Source organism: Pholcus phalangioides, unplaced genomic scaffold (assembly GCF_987345545.1).
Source record: "Pholcus phalangioides strain wild (caught in Gottingen) unplaced genomic scaffold, Ppha-v1.0 ptg000042l_1, whole genome shotgun sequence".
Taxonomy (NCBI): Eukaryota; Metazoa; Arthropoda; class Arachnida; order Araneae; family Pholcidae; genus Pholcus; species Pholcus phalangioides.
The window spans coordinates 18,346,639-18,368,482 of NW_028301628.1; positions in this window are offsets into that span (position 1 = coordinate 18,346,639).

Here is a 21,844-nt window from a genome sequence, read left to right on the forward strand (position 1 = left end):
AAATGTAAACATAATGTCTCAATGATTTCATTTCGAATCAAAAAGTTGTCTTGTTCCCTCTTCCTGGAACCACATGCGTCCTCGGATGGCTGGTGGCATGTGTGAAAAATAACTTTTCTAATGTATTCAAATACCCCTTAACGTAAGCGCCGCACTTGTCCTGGAGAACAGCGTGAAAAGTCCACAAACAGAAGAAGTAAACCTGTTATCATACGTACCCAAGTTATCGAATGACCGTTTCTGGAGCAAGCATTCATTTTTTGGAATTTTCAAAATCTTTTTGCATTTTTGATATTCAAAACATGCTTAAAAACATAAATGCCAGCAAATCTTCTTTTTTTTTCAAATTTCTAATTATTTATTTTTTTGTGAGAAATAATTCATTTCGTTCAAATATTTTCAACCAAGATGGTTCAGGGTATTTTCATCTTCATCTAATTTTTTCCAGAATGTTTTTGCTAAATATTATGTAAGTAATAAAGGCCCCAGAGGCACTTTCTCCTTGAAGCCATCTTAAAAACCCCTGAAAGTTCTACTTCAAGTGCTGCCCTCTGATGAAAGTCCCCAATGTTCATATTCATCATATTCGTGACTTAAAACTTACATAATTCTTTAAGTCGAAGTTTAACTGCCTTAAATCAAAAGAAAAATTCTACAGTAAAGAAAAGCAACCCACACATTCGTGGCACCAGAGTCTGAAAGGGATAAACGGCAATAATTTACTAATGCTAGGCATGCCCGAGGCATTCAAAAAATTTGAATGTGCATGTGTTTGTGTTTTTTTTTTTGCTATCTTTCCTGCCTGACACGAGCATGTGGAAAAAATTCAAACGCTTTCGTTTTTTTTTTCTGTTTTTATCAGCAACGATGTAAGTGTTCCAATACGTATGCTTAAAATGCCACACAGAATTCGTTGGGCAGTCATGATGAAAAATATAATCCGTGTATGACGATATATTTCTACGGTCCCCTAATATTTTGAAGCCCTGTGCGCCATGGTCACAAATCCTATGATTGGCCAGGCCTCCCAAGTCAGACTTTTTCACAGGGCTTCCTCTATAGCAAATATATAAGTAAAAAATAATAGTGGGCCCATCCCGGGCTCCTAGGCTGGAATCCTGTCAGTTATCCCTCCTATATGAGAGACATGAGTGCAGTTGTGCAAATGCCAAAGTTCAGTCCTGTATCATATAAATCGGTTATCATTTACGAAATTTTAATGATGTGCCCTCGTGATGATTAAATCTGGTTACAATTTTAAGTATGTAAACTGATTACTATTTGGGTGGGGAGGGAATGGGAAAAATCCCTTAGAAAAATCACTTTATCCGAAGGCCCATGATGCTGTCAAGATTGACCTGGGTAAAGGAGGTTCGACTGATTTTAGACTTTTAACTCATGACGCCATTCCTTTTGAATTTGTTGCCTTCAGAATTTCGATTTCTTATAAACAAAAAAATGAAATATTATTTTTCTTTAATTTCAAGTAAATAAATCCAGTAATAATTCAGTCCACGCCACTAAATGCGTTCACATCGGGACTCGAAGTTTCTAATAACAATAAACGATTGATAACTCTTTCCGAAAAAAGTCCCGTTCAACCAAACGGGATGCATGGTAAATGGGTACTGGTAAAACAGGACAACAGTTTTTCTTTTGCACATAATTGATTGAAAATCGTTCAATCAGTCAATTTTGTTTTGTTCTATTCTAAAAATGGGACCTTTTTTTTTCCTTTGAGCTAAAATTTTGCATTTTCGTTAATCAGTCTGAAGCGTTAGAATGAAGCTGTGTGTTTCTCAAATTACAATATTTTTTTAATATACAAAATACATTTCATAGATCCCTTGAGAGAATCTCTCGGGAAAAGAAATTTAAATCTCGTCAACTGAAAGAAGCTGATCAAGAACTGAAGTAAAGGACTTCTTTTCATCATCCTTGCCTTCACTGTGGCAAGGCCATTACAAAAGTGCCTCCACACGGCCACAGCGAATAGTATGGACTGATGGCAATCAACAGGGGGAGAGAACACCTTTTAGCATCCTACATAGTCTTGTAGCCTGATAACGATAACTTATACGAAAAAAAATAAGTTTGGCTTAATTTCAAAAAGCTTGGTGGTTTTTTTTTTTTTGCTTCAGAATACGCAAAAAATCTTTCGACGGAAAAAAATTTGATAGCGTTATATATCCGAAGTCCCGATAACAAAATTTTCCCTTCTTATGGTACTGTTCCATTCCACTTATTAAAAAAATGATAAATATACCCGAATGATAACATTATCCGTGATTCTAATGAGTAGCGTCCACTGTATTTAAGAATGTTTTTCTCAAGCATGTAAAATATATCGAAGCAGGCAATTATTATTATTGAATTTGAAATGCTCTAATCACATACCCAATCGGGCATGTAAATTTTTCGGCATTTGTCCATCCCTGTAGTTTACCCAATAAAATTGCTGTATCAAACAAAACATGGCCATGTATCTGAGAGATAAAACGAGACCGATGGAGTGTAATATACTATTTAGAATTTTACAATTTAAAAAAAAAACTACTTTAATTTTTTTATAATCTGTGAAGTGTTGATTTATAACAACAATAAAAAAGGGGCATTTCAATCGTCCATGAAACACATGAAAAATAATGGATTGGCTTACAAAAAACCCCCGTGATCTCGTCATCAGTTCGACTTTGCCAGAGAATAGACACGGCACAGCCATCGTGAAATTGTCGACATTAATGTGAGGTGAGCGAGACAAATTCTTGCTAAAATTACTTTGATCCCCGTTGACGCCGATTTGCCTCCTAAAACACACGCTCCTCATTACCGAAATTTCAAATTTGCGGACCTCGGTCTTCATTAAAGGTGAGCGTGAAATTAATACGGGTGCAGACATACACGTGGCTTGATTAGCTGAGCAGTTGCTGCATCTAATTGAAGTGACTCTAGAACAGAGCTAATTACATCATCGCAAACCGATGTTTGAGTCATACCTCTTTTGTGTAAATACATACATACCTTCATTTGATCACTCGCTGTTTTCTGGCCAGCTCGTTTGATTCGATTCGCAGAACTGTATACTTGGCGTGTTTTATCTCCTTCTTATCGTGTGCATTGAAACGACAGAAAATTTTCTCTAAAGAATTTTATTTCTGATATCGATGTGTGGGGGTTGTATTCCAAATAGCATATGAAGTAAATAAAGAAAAATAAGATAAAGTTGGTATGAAAATATCTACACCACGTTATCCACACGGGAATTTCAAACTCCATGTTCGAAAGCATTGAAGAGAAAGTTGAAATCGTTCATGTTCATGCGGAAAATATGATCGGAAACGTCACATGAAGGTGTTCAAATAGGTAAGGTGACCTGGCCGCTGTAGTGGTCGAGTCATTATAGAGACGGACTCGCATCACTGGGTTCGAGTCCGACGTCGCCACAGTGATGTTCGGTGGAAGTTAGTTTTCTGTGGCTCCCAACATCGAGGAGCAAATGCGAGCCGATCTCACCGTTAAAAAGTCTCGTTATAAAGAGGAATAAGCCTAGAATGAGAGAGAGAGAGAAACAATTATTCAATCATTACACTTCACTCATAGTTCGAAAAATTTATGGCAGATGACAGCACAATATATCAGTTTTTTGCACAGAAACAAAACCCACGTTAGGTTCACACACACACACACTGCACTTACATCACAATTCCAACAGGTACATTCATTAGAAGTTCAGCAGAGGAATATGGACGAGGTGCGTGTTGTTTAGTAGTATAGGCAAGGTGACCTGAATGTACCGAACGGACTCATCATCCACCATCTTAGAATAGTGAAACCAGTTTTCTGTGCAGTTACAACATCTAATAATCGTTTAAAAAATGACATATATATGATATTGACATCACACTTTGCACAAATATGGCGAATGAGCCAGCCTGGGGCTTCCAGGGGTTCTACAAATCGGCAATTACGACTTTCTTAAGCCTGATTTAAGAGAAGCCCGTTATCGCTGAGAGAGCGAAAAACATCGCTATTGCGGCTGTTAGCAGTGAGGCGCATTCCACACTGGCACGATATTACCAGCGATGTAGCCTGAAACTCGACACGGATTGGTTAAAAACCCGAATTTTTGGTATTTTAACCAATCTGCGTCAAGTTACATGCTGCATCACTTGCAGCATCGTGCCAGTGTGCACCCTGTCTATATGTGCATCAAACCAGAGGTGAGTTGATTTCGCCAATGTTTTCTTTACGTATAGCAAAATCACTATAAAACACAAGGCTACCTCAATTTCTTATGATACGTCCAGACTTCTTTACAAAGTCGCGCGACAAATCAAGAAGTTTGTCAAGTGACAAGTCACACGATATTCCGGAACACGTCTATTGACTTTATCTCCCTCGCTCTCATCTTCAACGTTAGAGATATCATAATCACTTTTTTTGTTATTATTAAAATATATTATACAGGGTGATTCAGAAAAGATGGGGAAAACTTGAAGAGGTGATAGTACACCAATACAAACAATTGTCATCAAAGAATGGATGGTCTAACAGGAAACACAAACGCGCTAGCGCATTTCGAAACGGCCGCTCCGCAAACGTTAAAACGACATTCCTGTTGAAATTTATCGGGAAAAAAGACCACCATGCATGCAAATGTAACCTGGGGCAGAAGAAGAAACCGTATGCAAATCTGCGTCACAATGAATAAAAGGCGCGGACTAAGTATTACTAAAGTGCGCCATTATCCCTTACGTTACAACTGTTAGAACGGTTGCACGTTGGAATAACTTCACTGGGCTGGCGTCAGCGCGGGACAAGCTTTAAGAGGTGATATAAGACAGACCCCCCCTAAGTACAAAATTTTTTATCATACAATGTGAGATGCAATCGCCATAGCAAAGGCGGTAGAGGAAGTTGTTGGAGATTGCGCAACAGCACTTCGCCAAAAGCAAATATCAAATGTTTCAGACGATTTGCTGCGATACTTTACCGATACGATTCTGATGAATTTCCTTCCGTGGTATTGGTGACCCGGACGTGATGAAAGTTTGCGTTCCTTACAGCTTTACAGTTCCGAACTGGACTTGGAAGCGTTTGCTCTTTCTTCCGATGGTTCCGATCTTCACTGTGATGTTTAAACTGGCGCTATTCGTTTGACCTCTTGTACCAGAAAGCTTGCGAAATGCGACTCTATGTTACGAATTCCGACTCCATGCTCTCGCTCTCACACCCAAGTGATCGTGCTACAGCTAAGTTGGTGAAAAGCAGATTCATATGGCCATCTCTAGAAAAACACTGTATGCATTTTGCTAAATGTTACATCACTTCGAAGAAGAGCAAGGTCATGTCGCAGACATGTCGAGTCACCACTTGGACAGTTCGCATTACCCAAATCTCGGTTCAGGAACGTCCACATTGGCATCGTTGGTCCTTTGCCACCTTCACAAGGCAACACATACTGTCTGACGTGCGTCGGCAGATTTACTCGGTAGCCCAAGGTCAATCAAACAGCTGAATCTATTTCTGAAGTTTTCTTTGCAAGTATAATTTCAAAATTCGGTGTTCCAGGTGTTGTTACAACTGACCATGCTGTACAATTCGAATCTGAGATGTTCCGTTCTTTCACTCGTCTACTGGGTACAAAGAGAACAAGAACCACGGCATATCATCCAGTTGCTAACGGGATGGTTGAGAGATTCCACAGACAGCTAAAGTCTAATCACAGTGCAGCTTTTCGGCTGCTTTTTCCAAAGACCTAAAGTAAAAGTTTATGAAAGCCAAGAAGTGTCTCAAATCATATGCAATGGTAAGTTACGGATACTAGGTGATAGCACTGACCTTGTCAGGTAATGGTGATATACCCCTGGAAGATATGAGGTAACCAAGGAACGGCAATTCGGTTTGGCCAAACACACATTTACCGACAACGCGATACTTGTTGAGCCGTTCAAAAATTTCGTGCAAGTCCTGTAAATGCGTGGTTTCGTCTTGGCCACTAATATTTCGTCACGGTAAACGTAGCAATTGAAACCACAAACGACTTCATCTATAAACCACTGGAAAGTCTGGCCTGCATGTCTTAAACCGAAGGTCATGCGATAAAATTCGAAAAGTCCTATCGGAGTGACGGCAGCTATTTTTCAAACATCCTTTTCACTGACAGGAATTTGATTGAGCTCCATGCTTAAATCTTAGATGTGTGGCAGTGGGTAACGCGGTCCGGTATTGTAACAGCGATGAGCCTACGAAAGTCACCACAGACACGCCAGGACCCACCTTTTTTTCTTTACGAGATGAATGGGATTCACCCAAGGACTTGAAGGTGGGCGAACAATACCCTGAACCAAGAGCATTTCAATTTTTTGCGAACTGCATCTAGGCTCTCTGGACTAAGACGTCTAGCTTTAGAAGTGACCATCGGTGAGAATGCAGTGTGATGTAAAGTGATCAACAGGAGTCTGATTGAGAGCAGTTTGCGTAATGTTTGGAACTTCTCACAGCAGCTGGTGATAGCAAGAAGTACCGAAAATGGTCTTCAAATCAGGAGGCTGACCAGGCAAGACATTAAATTTGCATTAACCACTTTACGATCAAGGACATAATGTTGCGTCCAAACGCCTGTGGAATAAACTCAACAAAGTTCTCTGTTTTCTTTCCTCTCTATTCATCATCGCAAGGTTTGTTGTAACCCTACGAAGTTGCTCTTTTTATATACCTTGCTTCTATTTCTATACAACATTAGTGACCTTTTTTCTCACAGATGATGTATCCTATAACTATATACACATAAGAGCAAAAGAGAACAGGTTGGGTGAGGATGAAAAGAGAAATATACTTCGCATGTATATATTCTCTCCCATCTCTATCCCCATCTCTCTCTCTCTCTCTTATACAAATACAAATACAACGCCACAACAGGCAAAATGCCCAACGAGGTGGCTGAGAAAAGATCCATAACAAATATGGATGTCATATATTTCCAATCAATACTCTTATCTGTACTTATCTATTTTACTCTCTCTGTTTTCCTTTCTCATTTATCTTTTTCCCCTTATTTCTCTTCTACCTTTTTCTCCCTTCAACCTCTTTCCCTTTCTCTAACGTGTGGTTAGGTCAGGACAAGGTTACCCATACTTATCGCTCATTCTTCAAATAGAGATCATCCGAATTTCTCGCCAATACCTTGTAAGCGAAGGGGTAAAGAGATGTTAGTTGATCGGTAAGTCGACGGTTCTTGACATCGACTAATAACCCGAATCGTTGCATTCAACTGGCTCCTAAGATAGGGCTAGAGACGGTGGCGATAACAAATGACCAAGGAAAGTCGAGCACTAGATGTTCATTGCCATATGTTTGGATGGTGGTTTACTTTGGCAGCATACAAAACAAAATTGTTGTCGGCAGCTGGTTTGCGATCACGGATATGATTCATAGGAGAGACGGAGCATGCCGAGCCCGAATCTACCTGAAAATGCAACCCAGTCTTCGATCGGGAATAAATAAGCGACAGTTGAGTCGGCAGACATCAGATGCTGCTAATTTTGGTGAGACGCAAAATCAACCACAGGTCATTGTATCACTTTTCAGAGACAGCATGACCTTGATGGTTCTCGCACCGATATAAAACCGAACTCCAATCCTTCGGAAAAATATTATACTTGATGAAGTGCTGTTGTGCACTTTCCGAAAACACCCTCCATTGCTTTGCTATTGCGATTCAACCACACAGTCTATGAACGAAAATGCTTTTTTAAGTATCTTTTATCACCTTTTAATGTTTTTCCATAAATTTAGAATCATCCTGTATATCTCAGTAGGCTATACCAACTCAAGGTATACTCCTGTTTATCTCTGTATATCTCCTATACTTACATCAAGGGTCTCCATTTCGAAGGATCAGCTTTTCAAGATTGGAGATTTGTCTCTTTTATATAGTTTTCACGGTATAAAGTTGACAGAAAGTTTTAGTGAACACTTATTGAAAAACATTTAAATATTCAATGGATTGCATTTTCTGTTCTATCTTTCCAGCATTCGATATTTTTAGTCACGTGCATTCTAATGTTTATCAATGCCTCAAAGCATGAACCGATCTCTGTTCGTAGACTCGCTGGATTAAAATTGGAGAACGTGCGATCGTTCATCATTCAAAAGAGTGTCGTGGACAATCTGCCAAAAGTAGAAGATGAAAAAAAAAGAGAAAAAGATGCTCCTGTGTGTAATCAATATAATGAATACGTGTCTCCGCTGTTTCATTTAATGCACCGGCGAAATAACATCTCGAACAGCATAAAGGCGGGCTCCTCATAACAACACGACGCTTATAATCCCGAGACGTTGAGACATCGAAGAATAAAGCAAGTGTCGCTGACATATCTACACGTTCCCGTTATTGGATACTCGGCCCGACATTAATAAGGACACCGTCTTTACACGGAACGGGTAGAACTTAATTAGAAAACAGCCGCTAATATGCGATGTCCTCATCATCAAATCGACTCGACGAGTGAATATTCACTCGTTGTAATTATAGTCGTTTCGTCGCTGTCTGCAGTTTGCCCATCCATATCTCGACATGGAGACAACATTCGTTCGCGCGAGGTCCCAACCGTATGTATCCACGGTGCAGAAGAGCGAACCCAATCTCCCGTGATTACGCATTTTTCCTAGAGACATATTCTTTAATACTAAATTATTTCCATCATGCAGTTTTACTTCTTCAGTGGAGATGGTTTCTGGAATACCTTGGAATTTCCACTTGACGATATATGAAATTACGCTGATCTTCATAGCTAACAACTCCTCTTATGAATACAATTTTATAAATATTGTCACTCATTTATTAAATTTGATAAACAAGGATCATCACATGGCGACTTTTTCCCCCGATTCAATTCTTATATACGTTAATCAAGTTTCATAAGAAAATGGTTTTCAACTGTATTTTATTTATTTTTTTTTTGGGCTACAGGTCATATTTCTATGATAGCGAATGCATTTCTCAAACTTTAAACGGGAAACTCCGAAAACAGGCATCATTTGCTGTTAACTAATCAAAACCTTTCCATTCCAGAATCGATCACAACTCCGGTCTATCACCATGAAATATAATTTGCTACCGCTTTACCCGCGAAGATATGAGAGATGAGATGCTTCGCTTGTCCCAGAACTCTATGTGTCTATCTTCTCGAGAAAATGAAAGGGGAGATACTACTCATCAAGACAAACTTTTTTGAGTTGGAACCATGCTTTCTAGTGATATAGATCCTATATCCTATCACTGTAATCACCTGTGACTGAAAAAAAAAGACGTAATTTTCCTGCCTTTCCTAATAATGTAAGCAAGATACTTAATCGCCAAGCTCTGCGTCATTCTCTTTAAAAACCCTCCCCAAAATGCATGTGTGTGTCTAACATTGTTATGTTGCGTGTTCAATAATTATGATGATGATACTTGAATAACATAAAAAATTCAAGCTTTTGCCACTTTCAATTTAAAATACGTAATTATGACAGCACCAGCAAGAACATCAATGAAGCACAACTCTTATTGCATAGATATGTTAGGAGCCTACACAGACATTCCGGCATGTACCGATTTGTTGAAAATTTCGCAGAGGAATTTGTACGGGGTGCATGTCCGGTAAAGTAGTAGTTGTTGACATTGTCCCTCTTTCTAATTATAGGTTAGAAATTAGCATGCACCTTTCAGAGGGTCGGTTTTGAAAAGGGCGAAGGGTGGTCTCAGAGTAGTTTCATTCAAGGGCAGGAATTTTAAAGGTGCGCCTACATATGTTCGCTTTCATTTTGAGTCGCCGTGCTTTTGCTTTCCCCTTTTTCCCCCCTCTTCTTTCCCCTTCTCCTCGCACAACCCAGTTTATACCACAGCGTCACACAACCTTCACTATACAAAATCCAAGGAATGCAACGAGAAACCCTTTGCTGTGCCGACCACCGGTGGGTCGTCCGCAGTTTGATGTTCGTCTAGTGCACGTTGCTCAGCTTGTGATGAAAGATTTATTGACAGTTGTACATATGGATGCGAAATTTCAGCAAATCACTCAAGGACAACGCGCAGAACGCCTGCCTTTGCGAGTAAAATCGAAAGAATCAATGATCGGAAAGCATTAAAACTTCCCCCCTCAAAAGGCAAACTTTCACACGCACCTATAGCTATGTGAGCTGGCTTTGAGACATAACTATATTATTCGAAGCAGTAGATTAAACAATAAAACAATTATTTATTTACAAATATAAACGAAGGTAAAATAATACGCGATTCGGACGAGAGCAGGGACATGTACAAAGATGCGACCGGAAAACATAAACAACAAAATCTCTCTGGCCAGACGGCCTTGACATGGGATTTCTGTGGTGTTGCCACAAAGAGGAAAATAATTTTAAGTGCTGGGAAGACACTACATTACTCCCCCCTCTAGTGAACGGAAGGGAGGGATACGTAACGAGAAGGTGGTTTGATGGGTCTTCCAGAACGAGTCTGTCGTTGCGGTTCCGATTCATCAGTCTCTCCCGAAGACTTTACTGTCGTGTTAAAATGAACCTTTTTCTTCGTATGAAGAGGTTGTGAAGTCTTCGGATGAGGTGCTTGATTTTCGTTAGGTTTTCCATTGACTTGAGATGAGTGGAAGTTCTCTGTGAAGCAGGTTTTCAACCGGTTTGTGGAGATGTTTTTTTTTCTTTACCGTTTACTGAGAGAGTATAATATTGCTCAGTCCTTGTGATGACTTTGTATGGACCTTCGTACGGAGCTTGAAAGGGTTTTCTCACAGCGCCCGTACGAATGAATACACTAGGACAGGTGTTTAACGCTGAAAAGACGAAAACATGCGGTGTTGAATGCCTTGACGGCGGAGCTGGTCTAAGGTCGTTGAAATGATCACGAAGATGTTGAATGAAATCGGAAGATGGAGATGAGGCAGATGTATCTAGAAAATCCCCTGGCAGTCGGATGTTCGTGCCGTAAACCATTTCAGCTGGGGTTGAGTTGAACTCTTCCCGGAATGTGGACCTTAATCCCAGGAGGAATGTAGGTAACACTCGAGTCCACTGCTTGTGGCTGTGACATCTGATTGCAGCTTTCAGGGTTCGATGCCATCTTTCGATGAAGCCGTTGCATTTTGGATTGTAAGCGGTGGTGCGCCATCTTTGGAATCCGATTATGTGTGACAGTTCTGTAAAGAGGTGGGACTCAAATTGGGAACCTTGGTCGGTAATAATGACACTAGGAACACCAAAACGAGCGATCCATCCGTAGTATATCGCAGCTGCCACTGTGTCGGCTCGAATATCTGGAACTGGTATGGCTTCAGGCCATCTCGTGAACCTGTCAATCAAGGTTACGCAATACTGATGTCCTTCTGAAGAGGGTAAGGGACCGATGATATCCAAATGTATTTCGTCGAAGCGCTTGGAAACTGGTAGATAATGTCCCACAGGTGCTCTGGTATGCTTGTGTATCTTGGACTTCTGACATGTCAGACAGGATCTTGCCCATGTTTTGCAATCTTTTTTGATTGATGGCCAAACAAATTTTTTTGCAATAGTTGTGGCAGTAGCTTGGATGCCAGGATGTGAAAGTCCATGAACAGAGTTGAAAACAGTTTTCCGGAAGGACTCTGGAACATACGGTTCGCTTTGTCCAGTGGAAACATCACAGTAGATTTGTAAGTTGGAACCAAAAACTGGAAATTTTTGAAGTTTGAGACTTGTGTTTGAAGAAAGTATCTTGATCAGTTCATCGTCATGTTCCTGTGCTTTAGCCATTTCAGTGTAGTCCACAGTTTGAGGCATATGAATTTCGTTGAGTCTGGACAAGGTATCAGCTACCACATTGTCTTTACCCGAGATATGTTGTATGTCTGTTGTGAACTGAAATATGAAATCCAGATGGCGTATTTGACGAGGAGAAGCCTTTTCTGCTTTTTGCTGAGTAGCGAAAATGAGAGGACGATGATCAGTGTAAAGTGTGAATTTTCTGCCTTCAAGGAAGTAACGGAAATGCTTTATTGTTGACAAGATTGCTTGCGCATGCTGTGGCAAGAGCTTCAGCCATAGAGATTTGAGAATGTCGTCGCTTACCTTGTTTGCCGCGAGGTTTCTCATCTCCCTGAGCAGCTGTGATGGTCGACGATCGCCCAAATCTAAACCGGAGAGTAATTTTTTGATTTGGGTACTCCCTGATTCTGACATTCTTGACGTGAGAGCCTCTTTCAGCGCAGCATATGGACGATCATTAGGCGGAGACATGACGATGTCACTGACCACGTTGAGGAGTCGTTGGTCCATGGCGCCGACCACGATGTTGTACTTAGTTTCTTCACTGGTCACTCTTGCAGTTTTGAACTGAGCTTCCAAGTGCACGAACCACAACGCTGGCGTCTCACACCAGAAAGGGGGTGGCTTGATTGCCACGCTGTCTGTTTGCAGGCCTTGCGTGGTGGATCCATCAGTAGACTTGGTTGCCACATCGGGCGGGTTCAGGAAACCAGGGGTCACCAATATATAGCTATGTGAGCTGGCTTTGAGACATAACTATATTATTCGAAGCAGTAGATTAAACAATAAAACAATTATTTATTTACGAATATAAACGAAGGTAAAATAATACGCGATTCGGACGAGAGCAGGGACATGTACAAAGATGCGACCGGAAAATATAAACAACAAAAGCTCTCTGGCCAGACGGCCTTGACATGGGATTTTTGTGGTGTTGCCACAAAGAGGAAAATAATTTTTTTTAAGTGCTGGGAAGACACTACACATTCCTTCAAGATTTCCTTCCATTCGTTGAGCCTTGAGAATTGATGTCGAATATATCGCGGTATCGTTTCAAGATCTCGAGACATTTCGGCAACTTTCTAGCTTGCCGTGTCACGCTAATTGGAAATCAAAGATCTATCACAGTGTTCACTGTAATTTTATTCTTCAAACATCTCGCGGCTTTTCTTCGAGAATCCTAACCCAGAATGCTTCGGTGAAATATCATGTTTCTGTTTTCCAGTCAACATTACCATTTGTTTGATGATTGATTGACGTATTCGAACTTCCTATAATAATAATAAACATGGGAATTATTTTTTCTTGTAGTTCCAGCTTTGAATAGGTTGAAAATGATTTATGACGTCATGATTATTTAGTTTCGTGATTCAAAAACTCTACTTTCTCGGTTTGAACGAAATTGGAGGTCGCGTTGTTGAGTTAAAATATTATAATGCAGGGGGGCTAAATGAATTCTTATGCAAATGAAATTCCTTCGTGAGAAACTCCATCAAAAGAAAAAAAAAGTATTATTAAAATAATAATGAGGGGAAGGAAGAGAAGATGTGGCAGAGGGACAAACGTGATTGGTCCGAGTTTGAGCGCAGGACGTGAAGGTGGCTGTTTTCAATTCTCACGATGGTGATGGTGATCGCCGTCATCCGTTTTTATCGCGGTCATAACAGCTCTGCTCAAAGAAAAGGGTCCATAGTTTCCGCAGCTGAGTTGAATTACTTTTTCATGATGCCATAAACGTATTCATCGTCCCTTTTTCTTTTGTTGCTCCATAAAAGGCATAAATTCCTCTCTAAAACATTGTACAGCTTTTTTTTTTTTTTTATATTTCAATGAATTATTTCTTGCCTGTTTTGAACGAGCAACAGCCCGCGAAAACGTGCCTCGCGTTTGAAATGACGTTGCATTAAAATAAAAATAAAAAATCTTACCGTGAACGCCATTTGCATATACTTGCAAAAACATTCTTCAATAAATGTTAAATTAAAAAAAAAATTCGCTCTACTTTTTTCTCTATTTAACAACGCCTAACACTAATTAACATTTAACCACTTATCGCCACGGTAGTTTTAATATTGACAATTTTTTTTTTTTTTTTTTGCATCAAAAGAGGCTGGGGAAAATTATCTTGTGTTTTTGGTTCTTCAGAAATTCACAAAACATGTACTTACTATATATTGCTTTTATTCTTTTTTATGCAACGCGTTTTCTTTGTATGCCCGAATTCAGCCAGTAATTTATGAGTAGGGTTTTATGTCAGTATGTTCTGTTTGTTTTGAGGCCTGTCGTTATGCCAAGTGGCTGACAATACGGTGGCATCTCTTCGAAACGATTTATCTCAGGGAAAGTAGATCTGAATTGTCGGAAAATTGACTACCATTCAATGAGTATATCTATATGTTTTTGCGTAATATATATAAATAAATTTAATGTGTATATATGTGTGAAGTCGAACGCGTCGACTTCATTACATTTATTTCAGATTTCAATACGAAACATAAAACCATTGTAAAGACGTATACATGTATGCAAACAGTGGTTCTTAACTTTTTTTTGGCAAATATTTTAAATCAGATTAAAAAAATTTTTAAAACAAAATATACAAAAATACATAATAACATACCAATATTAGCGCCTAAGGCAGCCTGAATGTATAGTGTACTAAAAAAGCAACGAAGATGAAATTTGACATCAAATAGCTTTGTGCAAAAACGAAATCGGAAAGTAATTTAAAATATTCTGTCGAAACAAAGTAGGAAAACGATTTGAAGAAACAAGGCCATCTCTGGGTTCTTCATCAGGGGAAACACCGCAGAGAATAGCTGAAATAGCAAAAACATTTCTGAAAGCACTTTAGGCCTGAGTCTTAAACAAAAGTGCTTATTCCCCCTATGGTTTTGCGAATGCAGCACATCAGAAGACCAAACGAAATCAACAGCGAAAATCCAAAATCACTCCGTACAAACACATTTAATGCGATGCAGGAAAATGATTGAAAATTTTTGCACCGAGCTATTTGCTTTCAAAAATTTCATCTTCTACTTGTATATATACACATGTAGATATCATATATTCAAAACATGGGCTCAAAGCTTATTCCAATAATGCAACTCGAAAAAAGAGCAGGCAAACTCATAATAAATGACTTTTCTAATTGTTCAAAACAATGTTTTCACAGTCTTGGAATACTTCCTCTACGTCAGTTTTACTTCTAGAAATGCGTCTTAATTGTTTTTAAACGACAATTTGACTGTTCTCGTTCCTCAAATAGATTTAATGATATATACTCGCTACCACTGATTCGCAAAACACTTCTGAAGAAGAATTTTACTTACCTCATCGCGAAATTTCAACTCATTTGCATTTGATATTCCCCTACATTACTAATTTATCGCCCTTCAAAAAACACTTGAAGCAATATCTATTTCCAATCAATGACATGGAGCGCTTCTTTTAACTTTTTCTTCTACGTTCCTTATTTAGTTAAATTATCAATCAATTCAATCTTACTCATTGCAATATTATTCCGATTATTACTTATGCCTTATTATATTATACGTATATTATATTACGTATTATTTCTTACGTACTTTATTGTTAGTACTAAATCTAAAAATCACGCGGTGTGTATTTCTTGTAACTGCACTTCCACCTCTTGCCTAAACTATAAAAGTATTACACTTACATCTGATTTTCTTTCTTTAAATATATTAACCACCACTTCAATTATTTCTCCTTTTTCCAGTAAAAAATTTGTTTTTCTTTTTTTTTTCATATGTTTGTTATTTTTTCCATTAATATGAATTTTTAATGTGTCCCCTTGGCAACTTTTTTTTATATCTAATCTTAAATTTTTGTAAGAAATGAAATTGAAATTCAAAATTGAGAAATTGATGCAGAAAGTTTATTTGTAGAACCCTACTTGGAACATAATGGTTTTACTAATTTCGTGATCACGAATCTCATCTACTTCGATGATCGGTCGTGATCGAGTTCATTCAGTATTGGCTGGATATTTAACATCTAAGCTTTTAATAAAATGAAAACAAAATGGACGGATTTTCAGTTTAGACTGAAATTGCGCGTGTCCTTTCCGTAATGATTGAGAATTCCTATTTCGATAAGGAGATTTCTTGAGAGGATTCGCGATAAGCTAACCTCGCCGTATTCATTATCATCATGTCATATAAAGAAAATAAGCAAATTGATACCACCAAGTATCAGTTTGCTATGTAATATATCATTTGATATATATACTAGCTACAATATCCGGTGCTGCCGAGTTTTCTTCACCTACTGGGAGGATTGAGAAAGTGAGCACACACACCCAGAAAATCAATTTATATATATATATAATGTACATTGTACATTGATATGTATACAAACATATCAATTTACTACGAGCCGATCTCCCATTTAAAAAGTCTCTCCGCAAAGATCAGGCAGACCAACAATAGTACGATACTTTCATAACATGAAAATTCAAGCATTTACCATCATTACTTCAAAATGTGAAAAACGGGTGGCACCACCAGCAACAACGCAAAACAATCGAAATTCGGACAATATAAATTCCATCAAAAACAGAAAAGAATGAAGCCAAGTCTCGAGATTCTTCACCGGTAAAAAGTTGTGATATCTGATGTAGAGCCAAATCGAAAGTTGTTATTAACTGCGACACTTTTATTCACAAATCACCCCAAGGCTATACACCTTTAGCTGTTGTTTATCATTGCTATCTTGCAACAATCTTCTGGAACCATATCTGTTTCCACAACGTCTGATTGCTGAAAACTACCTCGTTTACTTGAGAGATTGTGACCAAGACTTCCTTGATGACGAGCCCTTGGCTATCTTGCGAAATCTTTAGCTGCAGCACGATGGGGCACCGGCCCATTACTCATCGAATGTCCGCCAGTGGTTAAATCAAGAATACCCAAATCATGCCACGGTAGTCCAATACAGTGGCTTGATAGATTCCCCTGGCCTAAACCTTTTAGGTTTTTTTATGGGGTCATCTCAAAGCGCATGTCTATAGGCATACACTTGACTCGCAAGAATACCTCGTGGCCGCCTTGCATGCGGCAATGGCAAAAGTGACGCCTTCCATGCTGAAGCGGGTCCAACTTTCCATCCCACGCCGTGCCTCTTCAAGTATCTCAATGGACGGAGTACATTTTGAGCACTTGCTGATGTAGGATGCAATCTTCCTTTTAGCCACAGTGGTGGTCGGCTGAAGCTGGTTTTCTGTGGTCCCAAACTTCTAGATGAGAATGCGAGCCGATTTCCCATTAAAAAGACTCGCCAAAGATAGCAACAGGCCTACAACGGTACAAATGTTCAATCATTACACTTCACCCACAATTTGAAAGATGGATGGCAGCATTATAAAAAGGTCAGACACAACACTACTCAATCACTGTCAAGCACACACACACACTCACACTTCCACAATTTTTGAGAGAGGTGAAAAAGTTATTCTTCAAAATCATTTTTTCGAATAAAGCACATTGGCTCTAAAAAAAATAACTACCATAAAACTAAACGTTTGTGAGTAGGTTAAAACAGCCAAATTTTAGGGCAGAAAAAAAAACATTTTCATGTTCCCAACGGAAATTTTAATGATTTTAGGGTGTATTGGGGCTTCTGATTTCAAAACTGGTGTTGGTTTTGCCGAATCGGCTCTAGTTTTTGAGATAATATCAATATTTCAATATATTCTACGGCCACTAATTTTTGCGTGGAAATTTTTCTTTTTTGCATTTGTTATTTCATCAAAAACGTTTATAAAGGTAATTTTCAACGAATTGATTGAAGAAAAAGCAATATTATCATATAAAAGTTCCGAAAATTTCATGAATTATCGCATTTTGCTTGGGTCTTTCACTCCATAGATCTGCACCTAGCTTATGGTATTACCATTGAAATTGAACTTTCACTTTAACTCAAAAACTAGAGCCGATCTGATAAAGCCAATGTCAGACTCGAAATCAGTGCCCCAAAAAGCATCCTAAAATCACTGAAATATCTTTGAGAATAAAATCACTGTTGAGTAGTGTAATCAATGGAAAATAATCCGAAACCAGAAATTATTTTGAATAGGTCAATTCATAACGTAATAGGTTTAATTAAAAGGTTCTGATTGAATCGTTGTTATTATTTTAATGTTTCCACCAGTCACACATTCGTCAAGCTACCATTTTTACATCCTTCATTGAAGCTTTTTACGCGTAACAGTTTCGATGAAAATTCAAAAAAATAACCTAAAAAAATTTGCCTTTTTATTGATCATTATTCAATCCGATTGAAACGACAATATAAAATACTGATCGCGCAGTAAACACGTGCGCACCGTATGCACCTTCAAAAAATTTGACTCGATAGTGAAGGTAGAGAAATAGCCGCATTTTGACAAAAAACTATTGATTTGGCTAAAAAAAATCGCAAACAGATCTCATTTGGCTAACACTTTACAAACCTGGTGATAAATTTGCCAACATAGGTGTCGAAGCTATCACGTAAGATATACGTAATAAAAAGGTTATAATATCACACTACATGGATGGAAAAGCGCCAATCGTGGAAGAAGAAGGCAGAACTTGGCTTCTAATGGGATGAATATTTTAGTTCATTTTCAAGTGACAACCCGCTGTTGGCGGAGAAATGTACTTTCGTTCGTAGTTTGGCGCATAACTGACCGCTAGAAGAATGACACGTTACAAAATTTCAAAACGTTATAACTCACTTAATATTCATCAGATCCAAAACCGAAAAACACTTTTCCATATTAGTTTCCACAAGGAAAACTAATATGGAATATAGGAAAACTATACTAATACTAACTAATAAACTAACTAATTTAACGTGTGTAATTATCGGGTGGTCGATAGTTACCACCCTGTATATGCGTCATCGATCCAAATTAAATAATCCCCACTTTGAATAAAAAAAACGTTGAAAAACGTGGAGAAAAATTTCCTTTCAGCAACTTGTACAGATACTGTGTATAGCCAATACGAGTTCCGAACGTGAAACAGCACACAAGCGCTGTTCGTGACCACGGTTCCAGAACTTAAGTTTGTTTTATATCTTTTAAAGCTAAAATATAATATATAATTCCATTTTCAAAAAAAGAAAAAAAAACACCCCATAAGAAGAGCCGAAATTGAGTAAACGCATCGTGTTATCTATGGCAGCGGCGTTATTCGCTCACTCATGCTATCCTCGCGTAAAACATAATTTTCTCTCCCCTTTCATATACTGTACGTATGTGTGTTTACCGAAAGGATATCCAGTGCATGAGCAATGAGTTTCATTCTCAAGCAACGTCTATAACGTCTTTTCCACACACAGTTGCGAAGAAAAACAACACTCAAAAACCATGAAGGCCATAAAATAAAAGAAGAGAAAAAAGATATTATATACATTTTGTGTTTTGGCCCAACTTTTGTATCAGTTTGCGATCGGAAAATAATGATTCCTCTCCAGGGAGAGAAGTCCGTTCGTAAATATTTTTAGGATTGGAAATTGAAAAACTGGAATCTGTATTTCTTTTTGTGAATAAGGCATATACTCGTGTGTATGTATGTACACGCGCCGCTGTTCGTGATGGAAAAGCAAAGTTTGTGTTTCTCTGTGAAAGCCAGAAACATCAAAGGGAAAAACGATTTCTCGACCAGATAAGAACTCAAAAGTAAAAAAAATAAAATATTGAGTTTCCATAGTTTTCTTTTATGTTGTTTACAGAGATCTTTCTTTCTTCTCGTTTTAAACATCTGGTTTAGGTTGAAAGGCCGTATGTATGGGAGCGTATAAAGCCGGCCCTTAGGCAAACATTAAATGTGCTTCTTCTTAGGTTTACAGTCGGAGAAAAGAAAACTCGGTAAACATCGATTCCTCTTTGCTTCGGGAATGGCCACTGCAAAACGAAAATGGTCGGGATCAACGAGGGAGAAACAAAATGAGCATAAAATAAAAGAAACTGATATCTTTTCTTTTTATCTTTCTGTTATATTCCGCAAAATAACCAACGAGAAGAAAGATGATGATGGCAATGGCGGTGGAGGTTGAAGAAACCATTCGCACACAACCTCATAGTCATCGTTATTTCTCTCTTTCCCTCTTATTTCTTTTCCTTTTTTTAATCATTGGAATGCCGTCGTTAAATTGAAAGTGGCTTCCTCGTCCCAAAAGTACCTTCGTAATTTTTCATCGTTGAATAGACGCGAGAGCATACACCACTCGACGTTTAATGAGTATTTAGAGTGCCAAAAGAAAAGGCCTCGCCTGGCCTTTCGGCCTTAAATAAAATCTATTATCAGATTTCTCTCTACTCCTAGAAATGGTTTCGGCCTCTCTCCAGAGAAATAGATTTTAATAAAATTAGATAAGAAAAACTTCTCTTTTGTTGAAATAAAGATCTTCAAATGCCGCGACTTTCTTGCTAGTGAGGACATCTTCTTTTTCAGCGTTGCGACACTTAGTTGCCATCTTATAAGTACTATTTCTTATGTTAATCTTCTTCCCGAATGAACTTATTTATTTTTAGTAAACGTAAAAACGACAATACAGAAGGGAAAGCTTGGTTTTTGGTGTTTCAGTGCCGCAAACAAAACAAGATAATACTGATAATATTCCAAACAAACAACGTAAACACAAGATACACAGAAGACTGGATGTTGTGAAGATATTTATTATTTGAGATGTTAATTTTTTAAGGAAGGAAAAAAACTCATCTCTGCCTCTACCGGGAGTCGAACCCGGGTCCCTCGATTGCCGGACGAGTGCTCTGACCACTAAGCTACAGAGGAGATAAGATTTTCCTTCGCTAGAGCGTATATAGCTGATCGGTTTCACCGTCCATTGCACGGTTCCGTTCGGCATATATACGCTCTAGCGAAGGAAAATCTTATCTCCTCTGTAGCTTAGTGGTCAGAGCACTCGTCCGGCAATCGAGGGACCCGGGTTCGACTCCCGGTAGAGGCAGAGGTGAGTTTTTTCCTTCCTTAAAAAATTAACATCTCAAATAATAAATATCTTCACAACATCCAGTCTTCTGTGTATCTTGTATTAACAAGTGGAGAGCGACATTCATGTCATAAACAACGTAAAGTGAAATGCTATTTGATGCGTGCAACGCATATTTTCGGTATCCGATGAGTAATAAATTAAAGTCGCTTAAAAAAACTTTCACAACCTTTTTCTTTTTTTATTATGTAAAGAAAATTCAAAACAGGGACACTCAACTCATACAAGAACTTACTACATGTTCAGGATGTCGATGATGTCTGGATTCGAGCATTGCGCCGTAATTCTGACATTCGTAAGAATTCGTTAGTCAATAAAACCCAACATTCGCATTAATTTCATCATCCTTTTTGTGAAGCATAAATTTTGGTAAATAGGGCCATAATATTGAAAATGAAAAATATAACAAATGCTGTAAATTAGTTAAAATATTTTTAAAGAAAAGAAGGGTGATAAAAAAAAAATACACCTGCATGACTTCTTTTTCTAAAATATTGTTATTCCACTCCAAGAACAATAATTAGAATTGTTTTGTATTTTTGAATAATAAAAATGTTTGCATGTCAGAATTATGTCTAAGGCGTGTGTTTCGTGGGTTAACGGTTGAGGCGTATGTGTGACTGCTAATTGTCATGTTGAAATCAAGTGAGTACTTATCTCTGGATTTTTGTCCCACACATTAACACTTTTTGTTATCTCCATCTTCATTATTGTTGGTTGACGTCGGGTGAGGAGCTCGCGCAACGACATTGTCATGGATGTCTGACTCAATTTCGTTGCATGTATACAAAAAAGAACTTGTGGCCTATTTATTTATTCCCCCCCCCCCCCCGAAATGATCGTAAATGAGAATTCGATGAAAATCATGATCATGGACTGGGGCGAAATTGGCTTTTGCACGGTCTGTTGCCAAAACAAAGAAGAAAAAGCACGCGTGATGTTTTTTCGATTAGGTAATAGCTTTTCTAAGTTACAATGGATTTCATTAAAAGATGGCATGGCTCAAGGTGGGCCAGATCGA